Source organism: Myotis brandtii, unplaced genomic scaffold (assembly GCF_000412655.1).
Source record: "Myotis brandtii unplaced genomic scaffold, ASM41265v1 scaffold613, whole genome shotgun sequence".
In the NCBI taxonomy this organism is placed as follows: domain Eukaryota; kingdom Metazoa; phylum Chordata; class Mammalia; order Chiroptera; family Vespertilionidae; genus Myotis; species Myotis brandtii.
Genome location: NW_005370332.1, coordinates 2,258,870 through 2,282,768, shown reverse-complemented (window position 1 = coordinate 2,282,768; position 23,899 = coordinate 2,258,870). Strand labels below are relative to the sequence as shown.

Sequence of the window (23,899 nt, the reverse complement as noted above, 5' to 3'; positions counted from 1 at the left end):
GTTCATTCTGCACACTGGATGAAAAAAGACCCTATTCTAAGGTGCATCATCATGAAATCTCAGAACATTAGGAAGAAAAGAGGACCTCAAAACCTTCCAGGGAGGAAAAAGCAAACAAACCAACCTGGAGTCCCAGAGGAGGTATTAGTGTCAAACTTCTCAGTAGCAGCACGGGAAGCTAGCTGGACGAAAAGAAGCAACGCCTTTACATTTCTGAGGGAAAATTATTTCTAACCTAGAATTCTATACCCTACCATCCAATTGCTGCTAAAAATAAAGACATTTCATTCATGCTAGGTCTCAAAAGTTTTTACCTTTCCTGAGCTTTTTCTCAGGATAGTATGGCAGGATAACCTCCATTAAACCAAATGAGTAAATAAATCAAGAGGAAAATATGAAGTTTAGGAAACAGAAGATCCAACAAAAGAGAGATGCAGAAGAAATGCTCAAAATAATAAAAAAGGGAAGTGTCAGGATGGCAGCTGGACCATGGGCCTAGCAAGCAGTCGGTGCAGACGGGAGCTGGACAATGAAAGGCTCAGGGTGGCGTCAGAAGAGATGTCTATGAGAAAACAAACAAAACAGATAGAGAGATTTATAATTCTGTCAGAGGACTTGGTTGAAATTAGTGATTTCTATATAGAAACTGAAGTTTAAAAGAGACAATTATCATCCTAGGGGGGAAAATTATTATGTGTGGTGCAAAGGGAATAGGAAGCAGCTCATCTAGGAACAACATTTCCATAGGCACAACAATGCAAACACCAAAAATAGGTTTAACCAAAATTGTGATATCTTTAAAATGGACAGATGGATATAGGTGAAGGGTATGTAGAGTGTGGTATAAAAAAATAAAATATTTTCCCCATATAAGGAAATCAAGAGGTAATATCTAAACTGAAAAGTCAAGGGGGGGAAACAAAAACAAACAAAAAAACAGTATAAGCCTCAGAATAAACAGCTAAAGGGGTAGGTATTATTATCTTCATTTTACAAATGAGGTTAGGTAACCTGCCCAAGGCCATGTAATTATAAAATAGTACATGTAAAATATGAACCAAGATCTGTCATATTTAAAATCCTATGCTGCTTGCAATTTACAATAGCTAAGATCTAGAAACAGCTCAAGTGCCCATCAGTAGATGAGTGGATAAAAAAGCTGTGGTACATTTACACCATGAAATACTATGCATCTGTAAAAGAGAAAGAACTCTTACCATTTGAGACATGGAGGGACCTGGAGAGTATTATGCTAAGCTAAATAAGCCAGTTAGAGAAAGATAAGTATCACATGATCTCACTCATATGTGGAATCTAAAGAACAAAATAAATTGATGAACAAAAGAGATCCAGGGACATAGAAGCATGGAACAGACTGACAAATCTCAGAAGGAAAGCAGTGGAGGGGGGTGGGAGGGGGGAGAGATTAACCAAGGAATTTATATGCATGTATGCATAACCCATGGACACAGACAACAGTGTAGTGAAGGCCTGGGATGGGTGGGTGTGGGGTGGAGGGGGTCAATGAGAATAAAGGGAGACATCTGTAATACTTTCAACAATGAAGATAAATTTAAAAATAAATTTTTAAAAATCCTATGCTGCTAACTACCATACTCATTAATCCAGCTTCACTTTCACTGCACCCATAACTACAGCTATATGTATACATTTAGATAAATTTCAAATATAGTACATTCCCACCCTGACCTGTGTTGTTGAGTGGTTAGAGCATTGGCCCCGCACACCAAAGGGTCATGGGTATGATTCCTGGTCAGGAGCACATGCCTGGGTTGCAGGTTTGATCCTGGCCCCAGTTGGGGTGGCTATGGGAGGCAACCAATTGATGTGTCTCTCACACTCCTCTTTTGGTCCCTCACTGACTCACGCTCTCTCCCTCACATTGATGTTTCTCTCTCTCTCTCGCTCTCTCTCTCTCTCTCTCTCTCTCCCTCCCCCTCTCTCTAAAGCCAATGGAAAAATATCTTCAGGTGAGGCTTAACAAAATATATATATTACATTCCCAGTGGATAAATTAAAACATAAAAGAAGTATTTAAAACAAAGAGTTAAATTTCCCTTTGCTATCATCCAACTGCAATCTCACTTTTATTCATATTTGAAATGGTCAAAATTCTGTATTTGCCTCAAGAGGAATATTTTCTTACTAAATATTAAGCAGAAATGTTCTGAAAATATCTATTTTAATAGCTCCCCTATAAAAAGGTCTGTTTTAATTACAATAAATGGAATAGTTATTACATTTCTTAAACATGATTCTGTGAAGTGCACTTCAATTTTCAAAGCAAACATCTGGACTATTAAGATAGTCCCAACTAAACTTGTTACTTTTATTACAAATGCTTTAGTTAGTTGAACTGTGATGTGGACACAGTCCAATACCTCTGCCTTTCCATTCAACTATGGTTTCTCCTCTGTCAGCTCTATCATGTGATACATTAGTCAGGAACCTGGCATTCCATACAGATTTGCTTCACTCTCCAACAGGGCAGGTGTATTTATTTAACAAATCTTTGGCAGTAGCACAGATTTTTTTTTTTGGTCTGCTGAAAAAAAAGAATGCTTTATTATACAATTGTCTACTTGCTTGATCCTAATTTGGAGGAGTCTCAGTGTATCTCCAAGTACCACATTTCAACCTGAACAACCCATTTCCATATCTGCTACACAGACATTGCACACTAGGACTTACATAGCAGAGAATGAATTGGGTGAAACTTTATCTTCTTTCTTCTCCACTCTTTTGGTCAATTCCTGTTCAGCAAGTTCCAAGCTGGCTCAGTGAGATTTAATTATTCTTCAATGCTTTTCTGTGTCAATTAGAAGACAATGATAGCATGCTGACACTGTCAACATTTTGTGACAACCAACAAAGTGCACTGCAGTAAATGACAGTCTCAGCTCACAAATGTGGGGACCTGAGCCTTTATATTCTTTCCATTAGCTTTAGTTCCCAACTTCCAAAAAGCTGGCTCTAAAACCCAATATACTCTCATTGAGTCATCCTTTTACAATGCTATTCAGAATTTCTGGATGATCCTATTTTGATCCTTCTTTGTCCAGAGACAATAGAACTCTGGCTAATTCATGGGGAAGTCAATATTCTGGCTGAATATCATCTGAACACATATTCACCTGTTTGTGCCATTTGCTACAGCTGCATCAGGACTGTGAAGAGAGGCAGCCCCAAAATCCTAGGAGAAAGACCTACCAGCCTGAGTATTAGTATGTGAGTTGGAGACAGCTCTATTTTATAGCCATTCCCACCAAGATTTCTACAGATATTTAAAACAAAATGGATTTCTTGGTGTAGCAGGTCTTTGAATAATGTCAGTTAATTCAACATCATTTTGTTATAATGTTGATGAGATGCCATAATAACTTTTTCTTTGGGCTGATGCAAGAGACTAGTGCAGTGGTGGGAAAGATGTCAGCAGGAACTGTTCTGCTACCAGGGGCTGGGGCTGACTTGTCCCTCTTCCTGTAGGTGCCAACTATGTGTTGAAGAAATTGTAAAGAAAAAGAAACATTCATTCACTGCTGGTGAGAATGTAAACTGGTACAGCCACTATGGAAAATAGTATGAAGGTTCCTCAAAAAATTAAGAATACAGTTACCATATGACCCGGCAACCCCTCTTTTGAGTATCTACTCAAAAAATTTGATAACATTTGTAAAGATATATGTACCCTTATGTTCATTGCAGCATTATTCACAGGGGCTAAGACATGGAAACAACCAATCAGCTTTATAGATGATTGGATAAAGAAGATGTGATACATATATACAACGGAATGCTACTCAGCCATAAGAAAAGAAGAAATATTACCATTTACAGCAACATGGATCTTGAGAATATCAAGCTAAGTAAAATAAGTCATATGAAAAAATTCAAGAACCATATTATTTCACTCATATATGGAATATGGGATATAAAACTGAACGCAAAAATGAACAAGAAAAATAAACAAACAAAAATTCATACATGCAGAAAATACTATGGTGGTTACAAGAGGGGAAGACTGGCAAGGGAGAAAGCAATGGGTAAAGAGTGTCAAATATATGGTGACAGAAGGATATTTGACTTTGAGTGGTAAACACACAATTCAATACACAGATGATGTATTATATAATTGTATACTTGAAATCTATATAATTTTATTAACCAATTTCACCCCAATAAATTTAATTTAAAGAAAAAAAGATATTGGATATTGATGAAGCTGAAGAAGGTATAAAGGCTCTTAAGACTGAAAGTGATGTTCAAGAACCAGCTGAAGCAGAGGATGATCTTGATATTGCGCCTGACAATAAAAAGAAGAAATAGAAAAATGTCAAGTTCCCAGATGAGAATGAAATTCTAGAGAAAGACAAAGCTTTAGAAGATGAAGACAGCAAAAAAGATTATGGTCTCTCATTCAGTAACCATAAAGGCCCTACGTAGGCAAGCTCAGAAAGAAACTACATGTATAAGGAGCTACTAAATCAAGTGTTCAAAATCATGAGGGAAAATAATCCAGATAAGGTTGCTGGAGAGAAAAGTAAATTTGTTATGATACCTCCAAAGGTCGTCTGAGTAGAAACCATGTCAACTTCTTTTGTCAACTTTACACATATCTGTAAACTATTACATCATCAGTTCAAACATCTCATTGTGTTTTTATTTGCTGAATTGGGTACAAGTGGTTCTATCTATGGTAATAACCAACTTGTAATCAAAGGAAGATTCTAAAAGAAACAGATAGAAAATGTTTTGAGAAGATATATCAACAGGGGGAGAGATGGCAGCTGAATAGGCCCTTTTCTTGCACCTCCTCCCAGGGCCAGACTGGAAATAAAGATAATTGGGGAACACTCATCCAGAATTACCAACTGAGGTCCAGCTAAAAAGGAGACTTATATCACGGAAGAACAGAAAACACCTGGCAAGCTGATAAAAAAATCTCAGTATCCACTAGATACCAATAGACTGTATATGAGGATTGAGACCCAGCTAAGGGCAGAGTAATATTCAGGGACACTCTCAGAGGAGAAGCTTTGTGATGGGAAACACACCCACCACTTCCCCCATAATCTGAATAGCCCACACACACCCTCATGGGAGACCCAGATTTCTATACTCCCGATTCCACCTACAGCCCTTTCAGAAACAGACTTTTGAATGATTAAGATTGACAGCTGGCTGGCAGGTGAAGGCAGGTTGAGGTGGAGCCCACGGAACCTGGGAAGTTTGATGACCCAGCCCTAGGCACTGTGCTACTAACAAACAGGCCTTAGAGTGCAGCCTGGCCCCTCCCTTGCACAGCCAAGTCCTGTGGAGACAGACACAAACTGTGGATCACTTGGAGCTTCAAACAGGTTGCTGAAAGCTAAAGGAGGACAGTTTCTGACAGTGGTTAGCACCTAAGTACCTCCCAGGGAGTACAGAATTGGTAGACAGAGCAGTCAGCCACAGTCATCAGAGAATGAATCCAAAGGGAGCTCCCAGGAGATATGAAACTCTGCTGAGATGAACACCACTTCACTTTTTTCCTTCACTTTTTTTCTCTTTTAAATTATCTATTTTCTTTATTGATTTATCATTTTAGTCTCTATTGTTTCTTTCATATATCTAACTTTTCTTTTCTCTTTTCCTATTCTAATGTTTTTCTTTTTTCCCTACTTTCTCTTCTATTTTCCTTTAAAAAAAATTTTTCTTCCCCTCTTCTTTTATACCATTTTCCTTCCCCTATTTATCCTTATCTTCTTTATTTAATCTCTGCCCCTTCATATGCCTTTTTCTTCCTCCATTTTACTCCTCGTATTATTTTTCTTTTATTCTATCATTCTTGTTCTCTTTTCTCTTTTAGAATTCTCTCTCCATTTGTGGTTTCTTTTGTTATTGTTGTAGGGGTCCTGTGTACATTTTTGTTTTGTTGTATTTTGTTGTGTTCTGTCAGCCCCACCACAACAGCTCACAAGATGCAGTCAGGGTGAGCCTTGCATTCATCCAGCCTGAAAGGAGATACCATCCACAAACAGGATAACAACATTCAAAACCCAATTACAACAGGAGAACCCAAATAATTTAACCAAGGTGCATTTCTAAAGCACCCAGCTTAGTAGATCTAAGATACTACACTACTTGGGCCTACAAAACACCTACTACATAAGACCACCCCACAAATACATGGAGGCATAGCAGTTTTATCTAATACATAGAAGCAAATACAAAGGGACAACAAAAAAGGGAGACAAAGAAACAATCTCCAAATGAAAAAAATGAAGAATTGCCCCCCAAAAAGGAACTAAATGAAATAGAGGCAAGCAATTTTTCAGATAAAGATTCAAAGTAATGGTCACAAGGGTGCCCAAATAACTTAGTGAGAGCTATAAGCAACTTAATAATAACTTTATGGAACACAATGAGAACTACACCAGCATAAAAAAGAGGTAGAAACAATGGATAAAAATCAAGTGGAAATGAAGAATGGCATAGCTGAAATTAAAAATACCCTGGAAGGAATCAACAGTAGACTAAAAGAAGCTGAATACCGAATCAGCAATTACAAGATAAGGTATATAAAAACAACCATTCAGAGCAATTGGAAAAAATAAATTAAAAAGCAGGAGGAGAATGTAAGGGAATTTGGGCACAACATGAAACATAACAACATCAACATCATAGGGATTCCAGAAGGAGAAGAATCTGAGCAATGGATAGAGACCCTGCTTGAAGAAATAATGACAGAAAATTTTCCTAACCAGATGAAGGAAAAAAGTCACTCAAGTTCAGGAAATACAGAGAATCCCAATAAAAATGAACCCCAAATGACCCACACCTAGTCACATAATAATTAAAATAGCAAACATTAAAGACAAAGAAAGAATATTAAAGGCTGCAAGAGAGACAGAAAATTACCTACAGGAGAGCTCCCATTAGAATGTCAGCTGATATCTCAATAGAAACACTACAAGCCAGCAGAGAGTAGTATGAAGTATACAAGGTAATGAAAAGCAAGGGACTGAATCCAAGACTACTCTATCCAGCAAGGCTATCATTCAAAATGGAAAGAGAAATAAAGAGCTTCTCAGACAAAAAAAAAAGGCTAAAAGAGTTTACTACCATTAAACCAACACTGCAAGAAATGCTAAAGGGTTTGTTGTAAGAAGAAGAAATAAAGAGAGAGGAACACAGGCCTAAAGTATAAAAATGGCAACAAATAACTACCTATCAATAATAACCATATATGTAAATGTCTGAAAACCTTCAATCAAAAGACATAGGGTAGCTGAATGAATAAGAAAACATGACCCAAATGTATGCTGTCTAAAAGAGACCCACCTCAGAACAAAAGACTCACACAGGATGAAAGCGAAGGGATGAAAAAAATTTTTTCAGGCAAATGGAAATGAAAAAAAAAATTGGGTCTGGCCAATGTGGCTCAGTGGATTAGCATTGACCTATGAACCCAGATATCATGGTTCCATTCCCAGTCAGGGCTGATGCCAGGGTTGCAGCTCAATCCTCAGTGTGGGGCATGCAGGAGGCAGCTGACCATTATAAACTGATGAACAAAAATAGATACAGAGGCAGAGCAGCATCAAACAGACTGTCAAACTACAGTGGGAAGGCCGGGGAGGGTTTGCGGGGGGAGGGTAAGAGATCAACCAAAGGACTTATATGCATGCATATAAGCATAACCAATGGACACAAGACACTGGGGAGTAGGGAAGGCCAGGGGAAGGTGTCAAGGGGGTGGGGGGAGAAAAGGAGACATATGTAATACTCTTTGTAATACTTTAAGCAATAAAATGAAATTTTAAAAAGAAGATTAAAAATGTATCAAGCATCTTCTCAGATCACAATGGGATGAAACTAGAAATCAACTACAATAAAAAAAAACCTGAAAACATTCAAGCACAGGGAGACTAAATAGTATGTTATTAAACACTGAATGGGTTACCAATGAATTCAAGAAAGAAATAAAAAACTTCCTGGAAACAAATGAAAATGAACATACAACAACCCAAAATGTACGGGACACACAATGCAGTTCTGAGGAAGAAGTTCATAGCATGTACAGGCCTACCTCAAGAAAAAAAGAAAAATTTCTAACAAACTATCTAACCCTACAACTTAAAGAACTAGAAAGTGCACAAAAAGAAAAGCCCAGGGTAAGTAAAAGGAAGGAAATAATAAAGACTAGAGCAGAAATAAATGACATAGAGACTGAAAAACAATACAAAAGATCAATTAAACTAAGAGGTGATTCTTTGAAAGGATAAACAAAATTGATAAACCATTAGCCAGACTCATCAAGAATCAAAGAGAGAGGACCCAGTAAATAAAATCAGAAATGAAAGAGGTGAAATAACAACTGATACCACAGAAATACAAAGGATTATAAGAAAATAGTATGAACAACTAGCCAACAAGCTGAACAATGTGGATGAAATGAACAAATTCCTAGAAAAATACTATCTTCCAAAACTGGATCAGGAGGAAGCAGAAAACCTGAATAGGATAATAATAACTGATATAATTAAGCAATAATTAAAAAATAGAAAATTCCCAACAATCAAAAGCCCTGGTCCTGATGGCTTCACAAGGGAGTTTTGCCAAGCATTCAAAGAAAAACTAACACCTATCCTCCTCCAACTATTCTAAGAAATATAAGAGGAAGAAACACTTCCAAGCTCTTTCTACAAAAGCCAGCATTATTCTATTTCCAAAACCACTACAGAAAAAGAGAATTACAGGCCAATATCACAGATGAGCATAAAAGCTGAAATCCTCAACAAAAATATTAGCAAATCGGATTCAACATTACATTAGAGAGATCATACACCATGACCAAGTGGGATTTATTTCAGGGATGCAAGGCTGGTACAATATTTGCAAAACAATAAATGTGATACAACATATAAACAAATCAAAAGACAAAAATCACATGATCAGTAGACCCAGAAAAAACTTTTGACAAAATCCAGCACCCATTTTTTATAAAAACTCTCAGCAAAGTGGGAATTGAGGGATCATACCTTAACATAATAAAAGCCTTACCAGTATATGACAAACCTATAGCTAACATCATACTCAATGGGCAAAAACTAAAACTATTTCCCCTAAGAACAGGAACAAAACAGGGTTGTCCACTTTCACCACTTTTTAAATTGTTAAAAAATATGTTTATATTGATTTCAGAGAGAGGAAGTTAGAGGAATGGAGATGTAGAAACATCAATGATGAGAGAGAATCATTGATTGGCTGCCTCCTGCATGCCCACAACCTGGAGGCTGTGCCCTGACTTGGAATCAAACTGTGACCTCCTGGTTCATGGGTTAACACTCAACCGCTAAGCCTCACCAGCTGGGCTACTTTCACCTCTCTTAATCAACATAGTACTTGAAATCCTAGCCACAGTGATTAGACAAGGAGAGAAAATAAAAGGCATTCAAATTGGAAAGGAGGATGTAAAACTGTCATTATTCGCAGATGACATGATATTGTACATAGAAAAGCCAAACGACTCCGCCAAAACACTATTAGGTTTAATAAATGAATTTGGCAATGTAACAGGATACAAAATTATCACCCAGAATTTGATGGCATTTTTATACACCAATAAAAAAGAAAGAAACTAAGAACGCAATCCCATTTACCATTGTAACAAAAAAAATTAAGATACCTAAAAAAAACTTAATCAAGGAGGTAAAAGACCTTTACTTGGAAAAATACAGAACATTGAAAAAAGAGATAGAAAAAGATATAAACAAGTGGAAGAATATATTGTGTTCATGGATTGATAGAATTAATATCATTTAAATGTGCATACTACCCAAAGCAATCTATAGAATCAATGCAATCCTTATCAAAATATCAATGGCATATTTCACATATCTAGAATAAACACTCCAAAAATGTATATGGAACCAAAAAAGACCCAAAATAGCTGAAGCAATCTTGAGAAAGAAGAACAAAGTTGCAGGGACCACAATACCAGATATCAAGTTATACTACAAAGCCACTGTAATCAGAACAGCCTTGTACTGGCACAAGAACAGGTAAATAGATCAATGGAACAGAACAGAGATCCCAGAAATTGACCCAAGCCATTATGCTCTATTAATATTTGACAAAGGAGGCAAGGACATACAATGGAGTAAAGACAGTCTCTTCAATAAGTGGTGTTGGGAATATAGGACCGATACATGCCAAAAAATATAATAAAGAAACTAGACCACCAAATTACACCATACACAAGAATAAACTAAAAATGGGTAAAAGACTTAAATGTAAGTCTGGAAACCATAAAAATCCTAGAAGAAAACATAGGCAGCAAAATATCAGACATCACATGTAGCAGAATTTTCACTGATACAATTTCTAGGGCAAGAGAAACAAAGGAAAATACAAACAAATGGAACCATATCCAAAGAAAAAGCTTTTGCACAGCAAAAGAAATCAGCATCAAAATGAGAAGGGTACCCACTGTAGGGGAGAACATATGTGCCAATGATACATCTGATAAGGGGTTATTTTCCAAAATATATAATGTACTCATACAACTTAACAAAAGGAAGACAAACAATCCAATAAAAAAAAATGGGCAGACGACCTGAATATATACTTCTCCAAAAAGGCTACATGGCTAAGAAACATGTAAAAAAGTACTCAACGGCACTAATTATCAGAGAGATGCAAATTAAAATGATAATGAGGTACCACTTCAAGCCGGCCAAGATGGCTACCACTAATAAATCAATGAACAACAAGTGCTAGCAAGGATGTGGAGAAAAAGGAACCCTAGTTCACTGCTGGTAGGAATGCAAACTGGTATAACCACTATGGATAATAGGGTGGAGTTTCCTCAAAAAAACTAAAAATGGAACTGCTATTTGATCCAGCGATCCCACTTCTAGGAATATATCCTAAGAAATACCAATCAGAAAGAAGATATGCACCCTATGTTCATAGTAGCACAATTTACAATAGCTAAGATCTGGAAACAGCCCAAGTGCCCATCAGTAGATGAATGGGTTTAAAAACTGTGGTACATTTAGACAATGGAATACTATGCAGCTGTGAAAAAGAAGCATCTCTTACCCTTAGAGATCTGAAGAGTATTATGCTAAGTAAAACAAAGAGTCAGAGAAAGACAAGTATCACATGATCTCACTTACTACTATATGTGGAATCTAATGAACAAAATAAACTGATGAACAAAAAAGATCCAGAGACATTGAAGCACGGAGCAGACCGAAGTATTTCAGAGGCAAGGGAGGTAAGAAAAGATTAACCAATTAACTTATATGCATATATGCATAGCCCATGGACAGACAATAGTGCAGGGAAGATTTGGGGAGGGGGCAGGAGCAGGGTGGAGTGGGTTAATGGGGGAAGTGGAAGGGACATCTATAATAATTTCAACAATAAGATAAATTTTTTTTAAAAAAAAAAAAAGAAGATATATCAAGGAATACTTCACTTGTCACATGTGCCGATCACCCAACATAATCCTGGAAAAAGACACCCGACTCTTTCTTACAGTGTGAAACTTGTCATTCTCCATGCTCTGTTGCCAGCATCTAAACCGGCTTCCAGGCTGTCACTGGCAAGTGAGCACAGCTCCATGCCAAAGCTCACTAACTTGCTAATCACCACTGATTTTGCAAAGTGTGTGGTGGAAATTTGACTGAACCAGTTTAACATCAGAGTGGGTATACCATTGTATTGAAAACAAGATAGAAAAGCTGCCAAGCTCTTTGGTGTGTGGCTGGTTAGTGTGAAATGCTCACAAGATACCGATGCTCAAGCTGTTGACATACTCATGGCCTACTTTAACAATTATCAGACACACATGATGGAGTAAGGCGGTGCTTTTTAAAAATCATTCATAGACTTCTGTAAAATGCAAAATAAAGTTATTATAACAGTGAAAAAGTAATTTGACTCTTGTATATATCAGTTAGCCTATGGTAAAATTGGTTTCATTAAACGTCATTTTGCTTAAAGTTGCAGATCCTATTGACTGTGTTAAGTGAGGACTTACTGTACAAATGTTGAAGGGGAAATACTCACACCATGATTGCTATTTAGTCAGGAATACAGATCAATTTCCTAAGAAAGACAAAAATTTTAGACTCCAGGAATATAGATAGAAGTCCGGCAGAGGCACTCCATCCACTAGACTTTCTACTGATTCATCATCCCCTTAGTCTCTCCCAACTCCCATCTTGATAGACACTCTCCCTTATGCGCTGTAAAATTATTATATCCATCTTGAGAAATCCGGATCCAAACATTAATTGAAATTCTACTAGGTATATAAATGTAATATGCTACAATATAATGAATGGAAAAAGTTATAACTTAGAGATGATATTTAGATAGAGGCTTTGAATCTTTATAAAGTATATTAAGTAATCATATTTCTGTAAGGTAAAGCTGAAGGGGAGAGAGGTGGCTTCAGCATATCAGATGTATATAGGAGCTCCAAACATGAGAAGAAGAAGAAAAAATCCTTAAAAGCAAAAAAGGTTTTCTTAATCATTTTTGTGAGTTGATTAGGTAAGAATAATTAAAGTTACATAAAGGTTAATGAAGCACTAGCCAGGGAGCCTTGGCAGCTAATCACTCAAGGTTTAGGGAAAGGTGCTATATTTTATTCAAATGCTGCCTTATCTGTGAGTACCTACCATACTTCTACTTTTATATGATGTATACTGTAAGACAAGACTAAAGTAAGGAAAATCCCAATGTCAGTGGTCAGGAAGTTAGCAATATGTGGTGGCCTTGAGAAGGTAAACTGTCTTTTGCTATTCCTCACTACAATAGGATAGGGAAAAGGAAATGTGCCAAAATTCCTTGTGCAAAAAAGATACTCTACATCCAGGACTAGTCTAGAAAGATGCCTCACTGACACCATAGGCAAAAGAACCTGTGAGTAAAATGAGTTTCATTGTTAAGCAGGACTGGCTGTCTGCCAGGATCAGCAAAGTGAAGTAAAGGTGTGGTCAGTAAAATGGAGAAAAGACAGAGAGGGCTGGGAAGAGAAAAACAACAGTACGGTGATTACCAAAGGGAAGGGGGATGGGGGAGGTAGAAAAAGGTATAGCGGGGATAAATGGTGATGTAAAGAGACTTCACTTTGGATGGTGAACACACAATAGAATATACAGATGTTGTATTATAGAATTGTACACCTAAAAACCTGTATAATTTTATTAACTGATGTCACCCCAATAAATTCAATAAAAATTCTATTTAAAGAAATGAAAAAGAAAAACAGCAGTTACAGAAGAATGGTCTTTTGCTCCACTAATGACTAGGAGTGGAAAGTAAGATATTGAGCAGCCATATTCTATGAGATGTGTCTTTGGGCAAAGTTTTGACTCCTCTGAGCCTCAGTTTCTTATGAGAAAAAAAGAGATGCCCTTACCTTAACCAAATAGTATTGCTTTAAGGATCATTTATGGTCCTCTGTGACAGCACAGCCTCTATAAATGCAAGATACTTTTGTTCCATCTGGAACCTGTGAAGTACTTCCAATAATTTCTGTAACTGCAAAGGAGGGAAGCAGATCATTCTGATGTAGATCTTCCCTCCTTCCCACACCCTCCACGCATCCACAGAAACATATACAGAACTATGCCTGAGGTGGAAGTAGTTACCAGTCACACAAACCATAAACATTGCAGAGGCACATGGTGTCCAGGTTTGGTTCTGGCACTTTCTATCCATGTGATATCTTCTGCTTTTTGTACTGTGTTCATATCATGACTTAGAGAAGTCTACAGGTGACTAAAAAGTAACTGGAGGTTTGGGGGTTGTTTACCTGGAAAGCATAGATATAAGACAGGCCCAAGAGAGAAAAGATGAAAACAGAACTCCTTGAGAAAGAAATATTTTCACAACAATATTAGCAAGATTCCATGTAGAACCCTGCTTCCATCCTCTTCACCCATTTTTCCTTTCTTAATATCTCATACACCCCTGACATCTGGGCAATAGAAGCTAATGGAAACTGTATCTGGAGACTTTGTGCTTATGGGAGTTTGCTTGCTTACATGCTGGTTAACATCCTCTGAGGGAGACCAGAGATATTGACAATTTGAAAGCAATTGTAAATGTATTAGAAATTAACTCATTTTCTTTCAAATAAATGCTTTTTCTGTAAAGCAGGAGTGGGAAACGTCCAGCCTGTGAAATCATTTGGTCTGGCCCTGCCAAGGCATTAGCGTTGAGTTAATTCAATGTTTGACAAAATATAGTAGGCTATTTTTTTTTAATCTTTATTGCTGAGATATTACAGGTGTTCTTTTTTCCCCCGCTATTGCCCACCTCCACCCAGTTCTTACCCCGCCCCAGGCCTTCACCACCCTATTGTCTGTGTCCACAGGTAATGAATATATTCTTATAAGATCTTTGACTAATCCCTGCCTCCCCCTTTTCTCTGAGATTCGTCAGCCTGTTCCATGTTTTCATGCCTCTGATTCTATTTTATTCATCAGTTTATTTTGTTCATTAGACTCCTTGTTTATTTATTTTTATTTTTAGACTCAATTGTTGATAGATATGTATTCATTGCCATTTTATTATTCATGTTTTCCCTTCTTCTCTTCCTGTTCCTCCCCTTCCTCCTCCTCCTCCTCCTCCTCTACTTCCTTCTTCCTCCTGCTTTTTTTTAAAGTATACCCTTCAACATTTTAAGTAATAATGGTTTGGTGATGATGAACTGCTTTAGCTTTTTCTTGTCTGTGAAGCTCTTTATCTAATCTTCAATTCTAAATAATAGCTTTTCTGGGTAATCTTGGTTGTATGTCCTTGCTATTCATCACTTTGAGTATTTCTTACCATTCCCTTCTGGCCTGAAAAATTTCTGTTAAGAAATCAGCTGGCAGTTATATGGGTGCCCCCTTGTAGGTAACTAAATGCTTTTCTCTTGCTGCTTTTAAGATTCTCTCTTTGTCTTTTGCCCTTGGTATTTTAATTATGATGTGTCTTGGTGTGGTCTTCTTTGGGTTCCTCTTGTTTGGGACCCTCTAAGCTTCTTGGACTTGTAAGTCTATTTCATTCACAGGTAGGGGAAGTTTATTGTCATTATTTCTTCAAATAGGTTTTCAATATCTTGCTCTCTCTCTCTCCTCCTTCTGAATCACTGTAAATAATTATTTTTAAAAAATTTTTTTTATTGATTTCAGAGAGGAAAGGAAAGGGAGAGAAAGATAGAAACATCAATGATGAGAGAGAATCATTGATTGGCTGCCTCTTGCATGCCCCCTACTAGGGATCAAGCCTGCAACCCAGGCATGAGCCTTTGACTGGAATCAAACCCAGGACCTTTCAGTGCACAGGCTGATGCTCTATCCACTGAGCAAAACCAGCTAGGGCCCTGTAAATTATTCTTTTTTTCAGTTAGTGTATACTTAATTTCTGACTGGTCCTTTTTCATGTCTTTGAAATTCTCACTAAAATCCTTGAAAGTTTCACTAAGTCCCTTGAAGCTCTCTTTGAATCCACTGAAGCCCTGATAAAGATCCTTGAGCAACCTTATAACCATTGCTTTAAACTCTGAATCCAGTAGTTTGCTTTCTTCCATTTCATTTATTTCTCTTTCTGGATATTTCTTCCATTCTTTCATTTGTGACATGTTTCTTTGTCTCCTCATTTTGGCTGCTTCCCTGTGTTTGTTTCTATATATTAGATAGAACTGCTATGTCTCCTGGAATTGGTAGGGTGGCTTTGTGTAGTAGGTGTCCTGTAGGGCCCAGTAGCTCAGTCTCCCTAGTCACATGGGACCTCTAGGTGCACCCCTGTGTGAGCTGTGTGCACAGTCTTGTAGTTGTGCCTTGATTGCTGTTGGTGTCACTGGGAGGAATTGACATCCAGGCAAATTGGCTGTGAGGATCAGCTGCAACTACAGTGGAAGAGCTGCTGTGCAGGAGACACCCCCTATGGAGCAGGACTTGTTTCAGTGGGGCTTTGGTGCTCACTGAGTCTGCCCCTTAAGTGTGTTGCTTGTGGATGTGTAGAGTTATGATCTGCTATGGTCTGACACTGACCACTGAGTACACTGGCTTTGGGGTCTTCAGGGTGATGCAAAGTCAGTCACTGCCTGAGGCCACCCAGCAGGAGTTACATAGAAATCTGAAGATGGCTTCTATTTGTATTGGGCTTGGAAATCCCTAGGTGAGGCCCAGCTGTGAAGCAAGGCAGGCTGGTGCTAGTGCCTGGTCTTGGGCATCTTATTGCTAGGTATGAGGCATGCTGATGCCATCTGCTGCTTGTTTGAAAGACTTTAGCAAAGTCTGAAGCCTGAGCCAGGACAGGCCATTCACATGGAAAAGCTGCTGCAAACAACTTGGGTGGGGCTGCAAGTTGGATGGGGCGGGGCCTTAGAGAACCACCAGAGCAGAGCAAACAGTATGGGCTATGCTGATGGAAACTCAGATATTGCTGCCAGTGATCCCCATGAGCACCCCTATCTAGGAGAAGGCTGCCCCAAAGTTGCTGCCCTAATGCCAGACAATCCAGTTCCTCTCATTAGATCCTTGGTTTCCCCAGTGCTACCACTAGAATGAGCAGGGCTGTGTAATTACCTGCTCCAGCTCTTTGAGAGGGACTGCCTGAGTCTCCAGCAGCTTCTGTGTCCTTTAGCCACAATCCCTGATGGTTTTTACAGCCAGAAGTTACAGGGACTTCTCTTCACAGCTATGGAGCCCTAGGCTAGGGGTCTGGTGTCAGGATGGGACCCCTTTGCTCCTCACAGGAGGCCTCCACAGGGATGATTTCCATCCCAATTAAAAACACACCACACATGGGTGTTTACCAGCCCGTCCTGCCTCTGCCCCTCATGCCAGTTTTGATGTTCTTTCTTCTTTACTTCTCTAGTTGTAGGACTTCATTCAGCCAGTTTTCAAGTGGTTCTGAATGATGGCTGTTCTGTATTTTAGTTGTAATTTTGATGTGGTTATGGGAGGTGACAAGTACCAGCGTTTACCTATGCTGCCATCTTGATTCTCCCCTGAGTTCAGATTCTAACAGGCTAACTTTTACGTTGATAATTTTGTATGGCCCTCGAATTCTGTTATAAATAGCCAAATGGCTAACTTTGCATCACCTTGGCAGAAAAAAAGGTTCCCCACCCCTGCTGTGAAGTTTTCTCCATTTGATAGGATAGAGCACATTCTCCTGTAGAAGTTGGAGCCATAGCCCATCATAATTATAGCCTCCAAGTTGTGTAAGTAGCTTTTCTTATTCTACCCTGAAGAGCAGCTATTACATTAGTAGGTTTAAAATGGAGTTTTGAATTTTGTTAAGAGTAATAAGACTGTAAATGCTGCACAAAATTAGCTAATTTTATTTTTAGAAAAACCTAATACAGTTCCACAGATGAGCTTATCTGTAAGTCCTCAGCAGGATGTCTATTTAAGATAATGTCTATTTAAAATATTTTCCATCAATGAAATTATAAATTGATTTAATAATTATCAATTTCATTTCATCTTGGGGGAAGTTACAACTCTGAAGATTTAAAATTTATTGTATTTTAGTAACATTACTCCTAGGACTATCTCACAATGGTACATTTAAAGAAAAATATAAAATGCAAGAATGTTCACTGTAGCATTACTTCCAATAAATTATAATAGTAGAACGTTTAGTTAAAGTGTAACATGGGCCGTAACTGGTTTGGCTCAGTGGATAGAGCGTTGGCCTGCGGACTGAAAGGTCCCAGGTTTGATTCCGGTCAAGGGCATGTACCTTGGTTGCAGGCACATCCCCAGTAGGAGGTGTGCAGGAGGCAGCTGATCGATGTTTCTCTCTCATCGATGTTTCTAACTCTCTATCTCTCTCCCTTCCTCTCTGTAAAAAATCAATAAAATATATTTTTAAAAAAATAAAGTAAGGTGTAACATGGGTGCAATACTAATAGCCACACGCAACATTATTTCAAAGGATAATTAACTATCTGATATGATGTAACAATAGATAAAACATATGATACAAATTTAGTAAGAAAAATGTATATGCATACATGCAAAAAGATTCAAAGGAGACACATGAAAACATTTAAAAAATAAAAATAATAAACCTCCTATTTCCAAAAATGCTGTCATTTTCCATTTTGGAAATAATTCTAACACTAGCCATTATATTGCAGAAAGAAATTATTTTTTAGAAGCATTTAGATACATGTAATGATATACATGTTTTCACTAATTTAACACAAATTGTTTACCACAGCTGGAGATTCATGAGCAAAAAACAAATGAAGAAAAAACTCTCTGGAAAAAATTTCTTTGCATTTCAGTTGGCCTGTATCCATTTTGAGAAGCTAAAGGCAGGAATGGAAAGAGGAGATGGTTAAGAACAAAGGTTGGTGACATTAACAGGAGAATTCCAATCAAAACAGAAACCAATATGAGTTGATAACTGAGGTTATAAACTGTTACATATGGATTATTTCATTTGGGAGTCTAAGGAAGAGGCTTGGTTAGACCCACTTCTAAGAGACCAAGCTCTTCAGAAGTGAAAATGGAAACTAAAGAACTCAACATGATTTGTGTTCCTCAAACCTACCCTTGGAGAGTAATTTATCTGATATTGACCAATTTAATTTGCTAGATAATGATTGCTTCATTTTTTCAAGTGTAACTCACAGTGAATTCTGGAGATTATCTGTTTTTCAGCCTCCAGTTTTTTTAATAATGGACACCAATATATCATAGCACACAACTAATTGAAGTAATTTGACATCCCATAGAAATTATTTCTTTCCTTTCAACATTTGAGCACCTTTTTATGTAGGCACTATGGGAAGCCCTGGGGTACCCTCGCCCTCCAAATAAATGGGAGTGAAACTATATGGGGAGGAAGTGAGAGAAGAAAGTGGGGAGGGAGGAACATATTTACAAAATACAGGATGCCCATTTAAATTTAAATTTCAGGTGAACAACAAATAACATTTTAGTATAAGTATGCCCCATGCAATCTTTGGGACATGTATGCATTTTTATTTGCTAAATCTGGCAACCCTAAAATATGTTTATATATCCAAACCCTTTAATAACAGCATAAAAATACAGTAGAAACACTGAGAAGAGAACATCAAATTCTTCATGGGTGGACCAGTATGTTATCTTCTAAGGAAGAATTATCTGCTTTCTTACATGCAGAACTAAAATGATCACAAAGATGGAGGAAAGGTGTTGGGAGGGTTAAAGGTGAACCCACGTGTAAAAGCAGCCACCAGTATAAATAATCTTGAAAGTTACACACTATCTGAATCTCGGATTTTTTGGTTGTAAAATGTGACTACTAACTGTGACAATTACATATGACACTGCAAATGGAAGCTCCTACCAAAAGACTTAACATATAGTAAATTTCAATGAATATTGATTATCCTCCATTGTCACCAGTTCCCGCTCTCTGCCCACCCCTTTCCCCGCCATTATATGGCTGGAACAAGACACAGTCCAAGAAGCAATACTGAACCAGCACTTCAGCAGAGCTGACCATATTATGAAACAACAGACCTCACTCTTAGAGAGCAAGTCTCTCCAAAGTGGTGCGTCAACATTATAAATTACAAAATGATGAAAACTTCCTTCCTGGAAGTATGATAGAAAGTACTCCTTATAGAACAGGTTATGGGACTTTCAGGTACTTATGACTAAATTTTTTCTTTCTCTTAAGGAAACATCACTTAGGGTAATTGTGAACAGAGGGTTTACCAGTTGAGAGCTGTTGGATTCCCAGTGCCAGGTTTACTCATCTACCAGGAGGCAACACAAGAGGGAAAATCAAGCCTCTCATATTAGGAGACTCTCTAATCATTGATAGCAAAGACTAATAAAGAACTTACTGCACACCAGGTACTATTTTAAAACTTTTACTTATATTAACAGCTAATCATTTTCTACTGAGAAAATTAACTCTCAGAGAGGTTAAATAACTTATATAACATTACACAGAGATAAGATATATATGTAGGCAGTATGGCTCCAGGGTACACTCTCTTAATTTCTGTATTATACTGCCCATGCTACTATGACCATCCTGTAACTGAGCATGCTGCTATGTGAACCACATGTTCAGCATAAAAAAGTAAGATACACTTCTTATACAAAGCACTTTATAATCTAATAAAAAATAAACACACAAAAGACACACAACAACATAGGTCCAGGCATGATCAAATCCCAAAGTGAGTGATTTGGGCAGCAAGAGTGATAGAAATTTAGAAGTGAGGAAGGACTTCATGGAGAAGGCTGAACTTAAAGGAATAATGTTTTGTGCCTGATCAATTCCTAAAATAGCTTTCTTCTCATGGTTTGGCTTTCTTAATGATTGATGGAGTTTACTGACACATTGATTTAACAACCAAGATGAGCATCATTGCTGAAATGATCAATGAACTATAATGAAGCCTGGCTCCTCATTCAAACTATCCATTCTTCTCCAAGATCCTGGCACATCTTTGTATAGCTTGTGCTTTCTATTGTTTGATTTTTAAATAAGCCCTGTCCACGGCTTTTCTTGGCTGACAATCAATACCATCCTCCCAATAACTTTAAAGATCAATAAACCCAGAAAAATCTTGGCATTCTATATATTTTATGGCAAGGTCCTCTGTACCATGGTTTTGATAAATTTCCATATTGTTAGAAGCAAAATTTGAAATCAAATTTGTGCTTCATTAAAGAAAGAAAGGATTGCTACACAACACTGCCTACCTACCTTTGCCATATTCAAATGACAGTCCCTTAGCTGCCATCTTGTGGTAAACAACACACACTGTAAAAAAAGTATTCAGCATTTCATAGTAAGAATCGAGATTTCCATTTTAATGTCTTCTTAATGGATGGTTCCTATCCCTTTCACCTGCTCTTACGATAAGCACTTTTTCTTTTCTTGGTTTTTTTTTCTTTCTTTCTTTTCATTTGTTTGGTCTGAAGTCTGTTGCATCCCAGAGTAATTTCAATATTTATACTCCAGTAGCTCTTTTATGACACTAATTTCACTTTACATGAGAAATAAAAGATGTTCCATGTTTTGGATGAATGTTTATACTACTAAATGAGAAATAATTTAATATTGCCCTACTTTGAGACAAACTATGAAGTAGTTGAATGTGACCACACACACACACACACACACACACAGTACGTTTTAAAATCTCAGCACTGTGTACTTCATTCTAAGAGACCACCAATTAAAGACAGTAAACCTTCACATTTTACTTTCAGTGAGTTCACTTGCTATCCCTAAAGTTAGTTAATTTAATTTTTGAGCCTTATTTATTTTGTTGAGACAGCTTGGCTCCCACCTCTCACACACTTTGATTTGCCCTTGTATATGCTTACTTATTCTAACCTTTAAGTTAATTTACATATTCAGGCATTAGATATAACTCTGGCTAGAGAATGTATGAAGGAGAATTTGCTTCAGGATCAAGTTTGTGTTGCTATGTAATCAAGGTAGGCAGTATTCATTAGAGATTAGGTGTACTGTGTGTGGACTGGGACTATCTAGGTCTGTATCCTGAATCCTGTCTTTCTGTTTTACTAGCTGTTTGCCCTTGGGCACATCACTTAGCATCTTCATGCCTTAGCTTCCACAAATTTAAAGTGGGGATTATAATGGGATCTATTTCATAAGATTGTTGAAGGGATTACATGAATTAACACATTCATTGAACAGCATCAAACAGAAAGTATTCAAAAAACATTAGCTAATATGACTTACCATTTTATTTTTTAATTAAAAATATATGGAACGCTTCACGAATTTGCATGTCATCCTTGCACAAGGGCCATGCTAATCTTCTCTGTATCATTCCAATTTTAGTATATGTGCTGCCAAAGCAAGCACATGACTTACCATTTATTGTTTGTTTTTATACATTCTATATCATTAAATAACATTATTATTATTTATGCCTTTCTTTCTCCCTAATGCCAGGTCACTCTGCTGATGTCTAACTCTCAATGTTCTATCATCTTATTCTTTTAATTGGTTTAGCAAATGTTCACTGAGTCCTCAATATGTGCCACACATAGTTCTAGGTACTGAAGCTACAAGAGTGAAAAGCACAGCAATGCCTTAGGTCTCATACAGCTCACAACTTGGAAGGTATTGGATGATAAACAGATAAATTCATGAACCGCATAATTTCAGAAAGTAATATATACTAGAAAAATAGGATGGGGAAGTGTAATAAAAAGTAAGGGAAACAAAATCTGAAGACTCAAAAGCAGGAGTCTAAGTTGTGTACTAATGTCCTACAAGTTCAAAGCAGCTGAATCTACAGTCTTTTGATGATCTTCCTATGTATCATTCTGCCTTTTCCTAGGACAGAGGAATAAAAAAAGAAGTGGTAGCAAATGAGGTTAGAGAAGTAGGTAGAGACCAGATAACATAGGGCTTTGTAGAGCACGTTAAGGGCTTTTTTATTCTAGGTGCAATGGGAATCCATCAGAGGGTTTTAAAGCAAGGAGTTATAGGATCAAATATATGTTTGCTTATTTTTATCTTCACCAAAGGTTATGCTAATTGATTTTAGAGAGAGGGAAAGAGAGGGGAGAGAGAGAAGCATCAATGGGAAAGAAAAACATCCATCGGTTGTTGCCTCCTTTATGAGCCCTGTCCAAGGGTCAAACCCACTACCTAGGTATGTGCCCTGAGTAGGAACTGAACCCACAACCTTTTGGTGTATGAGACGATGCTCCAACTAACTGAGCCACACCAGCCAGGGTGTAATCTTTGCTTTGTAAAAGATCATATTTTCTGTTTGTCATCTTAAAAGCTAAGAGGACTTATATTCAGAGAATGAAGCAGGTGTATAAATAGAAACAAATGTGAGAGATGACAAGTGAGTCCCTTACTCAAAGATGTGCTATATTTATACCTGTGAATTCCACATACCTCTTTATAACCAACTAGAGGCCCGGTGCACGAGATTCATACACTGGGGGGGGGTGTCCCTCAGCCCAGCCTGCACCCTCTCACAGTCCAGGACCCCTCAGGGGATGTTCACCTGCTTTTTACCACCCACCTGCAGCAGAGGCAAGAGAGGCTCCTGCCACCATCACTGCACTTGCCAACCGTGAGCCTGGCTTCTGGCTGAGCGGCGCTCCCCCTGTGCTCCCTGGTAGTCAGTGTGCGTCATAGCAACCAGTCATTCCACCGTTCGGTTAATTTGCATATTAGGTTTTTATTATATAGGATTCTTCCTTTTTGCATAAGATATTTCTAATTGTTTTCTGTTTATTGCAAACCAACCAAAATATTTCTACTTCACTCTTTCACCTCTAAGCTTATAAAATACATTCTCTCTACCTTTCTCATAATACTGATTTCACCTTTATTTCCCTTATAAACATCTTGACAGCAAATATATATACTAGAGGCCTGGCCTGAGGGGATCAGGCTGAAACCAATCTCTGGGTCCGGGGTGCGGGTGAAGCAGATTTGGAGCCGACAGTGCCCCAGCAGCAATATAACCCATGGCTAATTCTGTGAGGAATTGGGCTCCCTCCTCTACTATTGAGAGCATCTGCCCCCTGGTGTTCATTGCATGTCATAGCTACCAGGCAAATGGTCAATTGGTTAAAGGGTTGGACGATCGCTTAGGCTTTTATATATATACTAGAGGCCCGGTGCACAAAAATTCGTGCACTCGGGGGGGAGAGGGGGCCCCTCAGCCCGTCCTGTGCCCTCTCACAGTCTGGGACCCCTCGAGAGATAACGACCTGCTGTCTTAGGCCTGCTCCCGGGTGGCAGAGGGCAGGCCCAATCCCTAGGTGCAGCACCTGGTCGGGCTCAGAGCAGGGCCGATTGGGCAGTTGGGGCGCTGCCCCCTGTCATGCACAGAGCAGGGCGGATC

The 23,899-nt window shown here is 38.1% G+C and overlaps 1 pseudogene; it reads left to right on the top strand.

The window, feature by feature from the left end:
- Positions 1-4,060: 4,060 nt before the first annotated feature.
- On the top strand, positions 4,061-11,652 carry LOC102238725 (annotated as a pseudogene).
- The last annotated feature ends 12,247 nt before the right edge of the window (positions 11,653-23,899 follow it).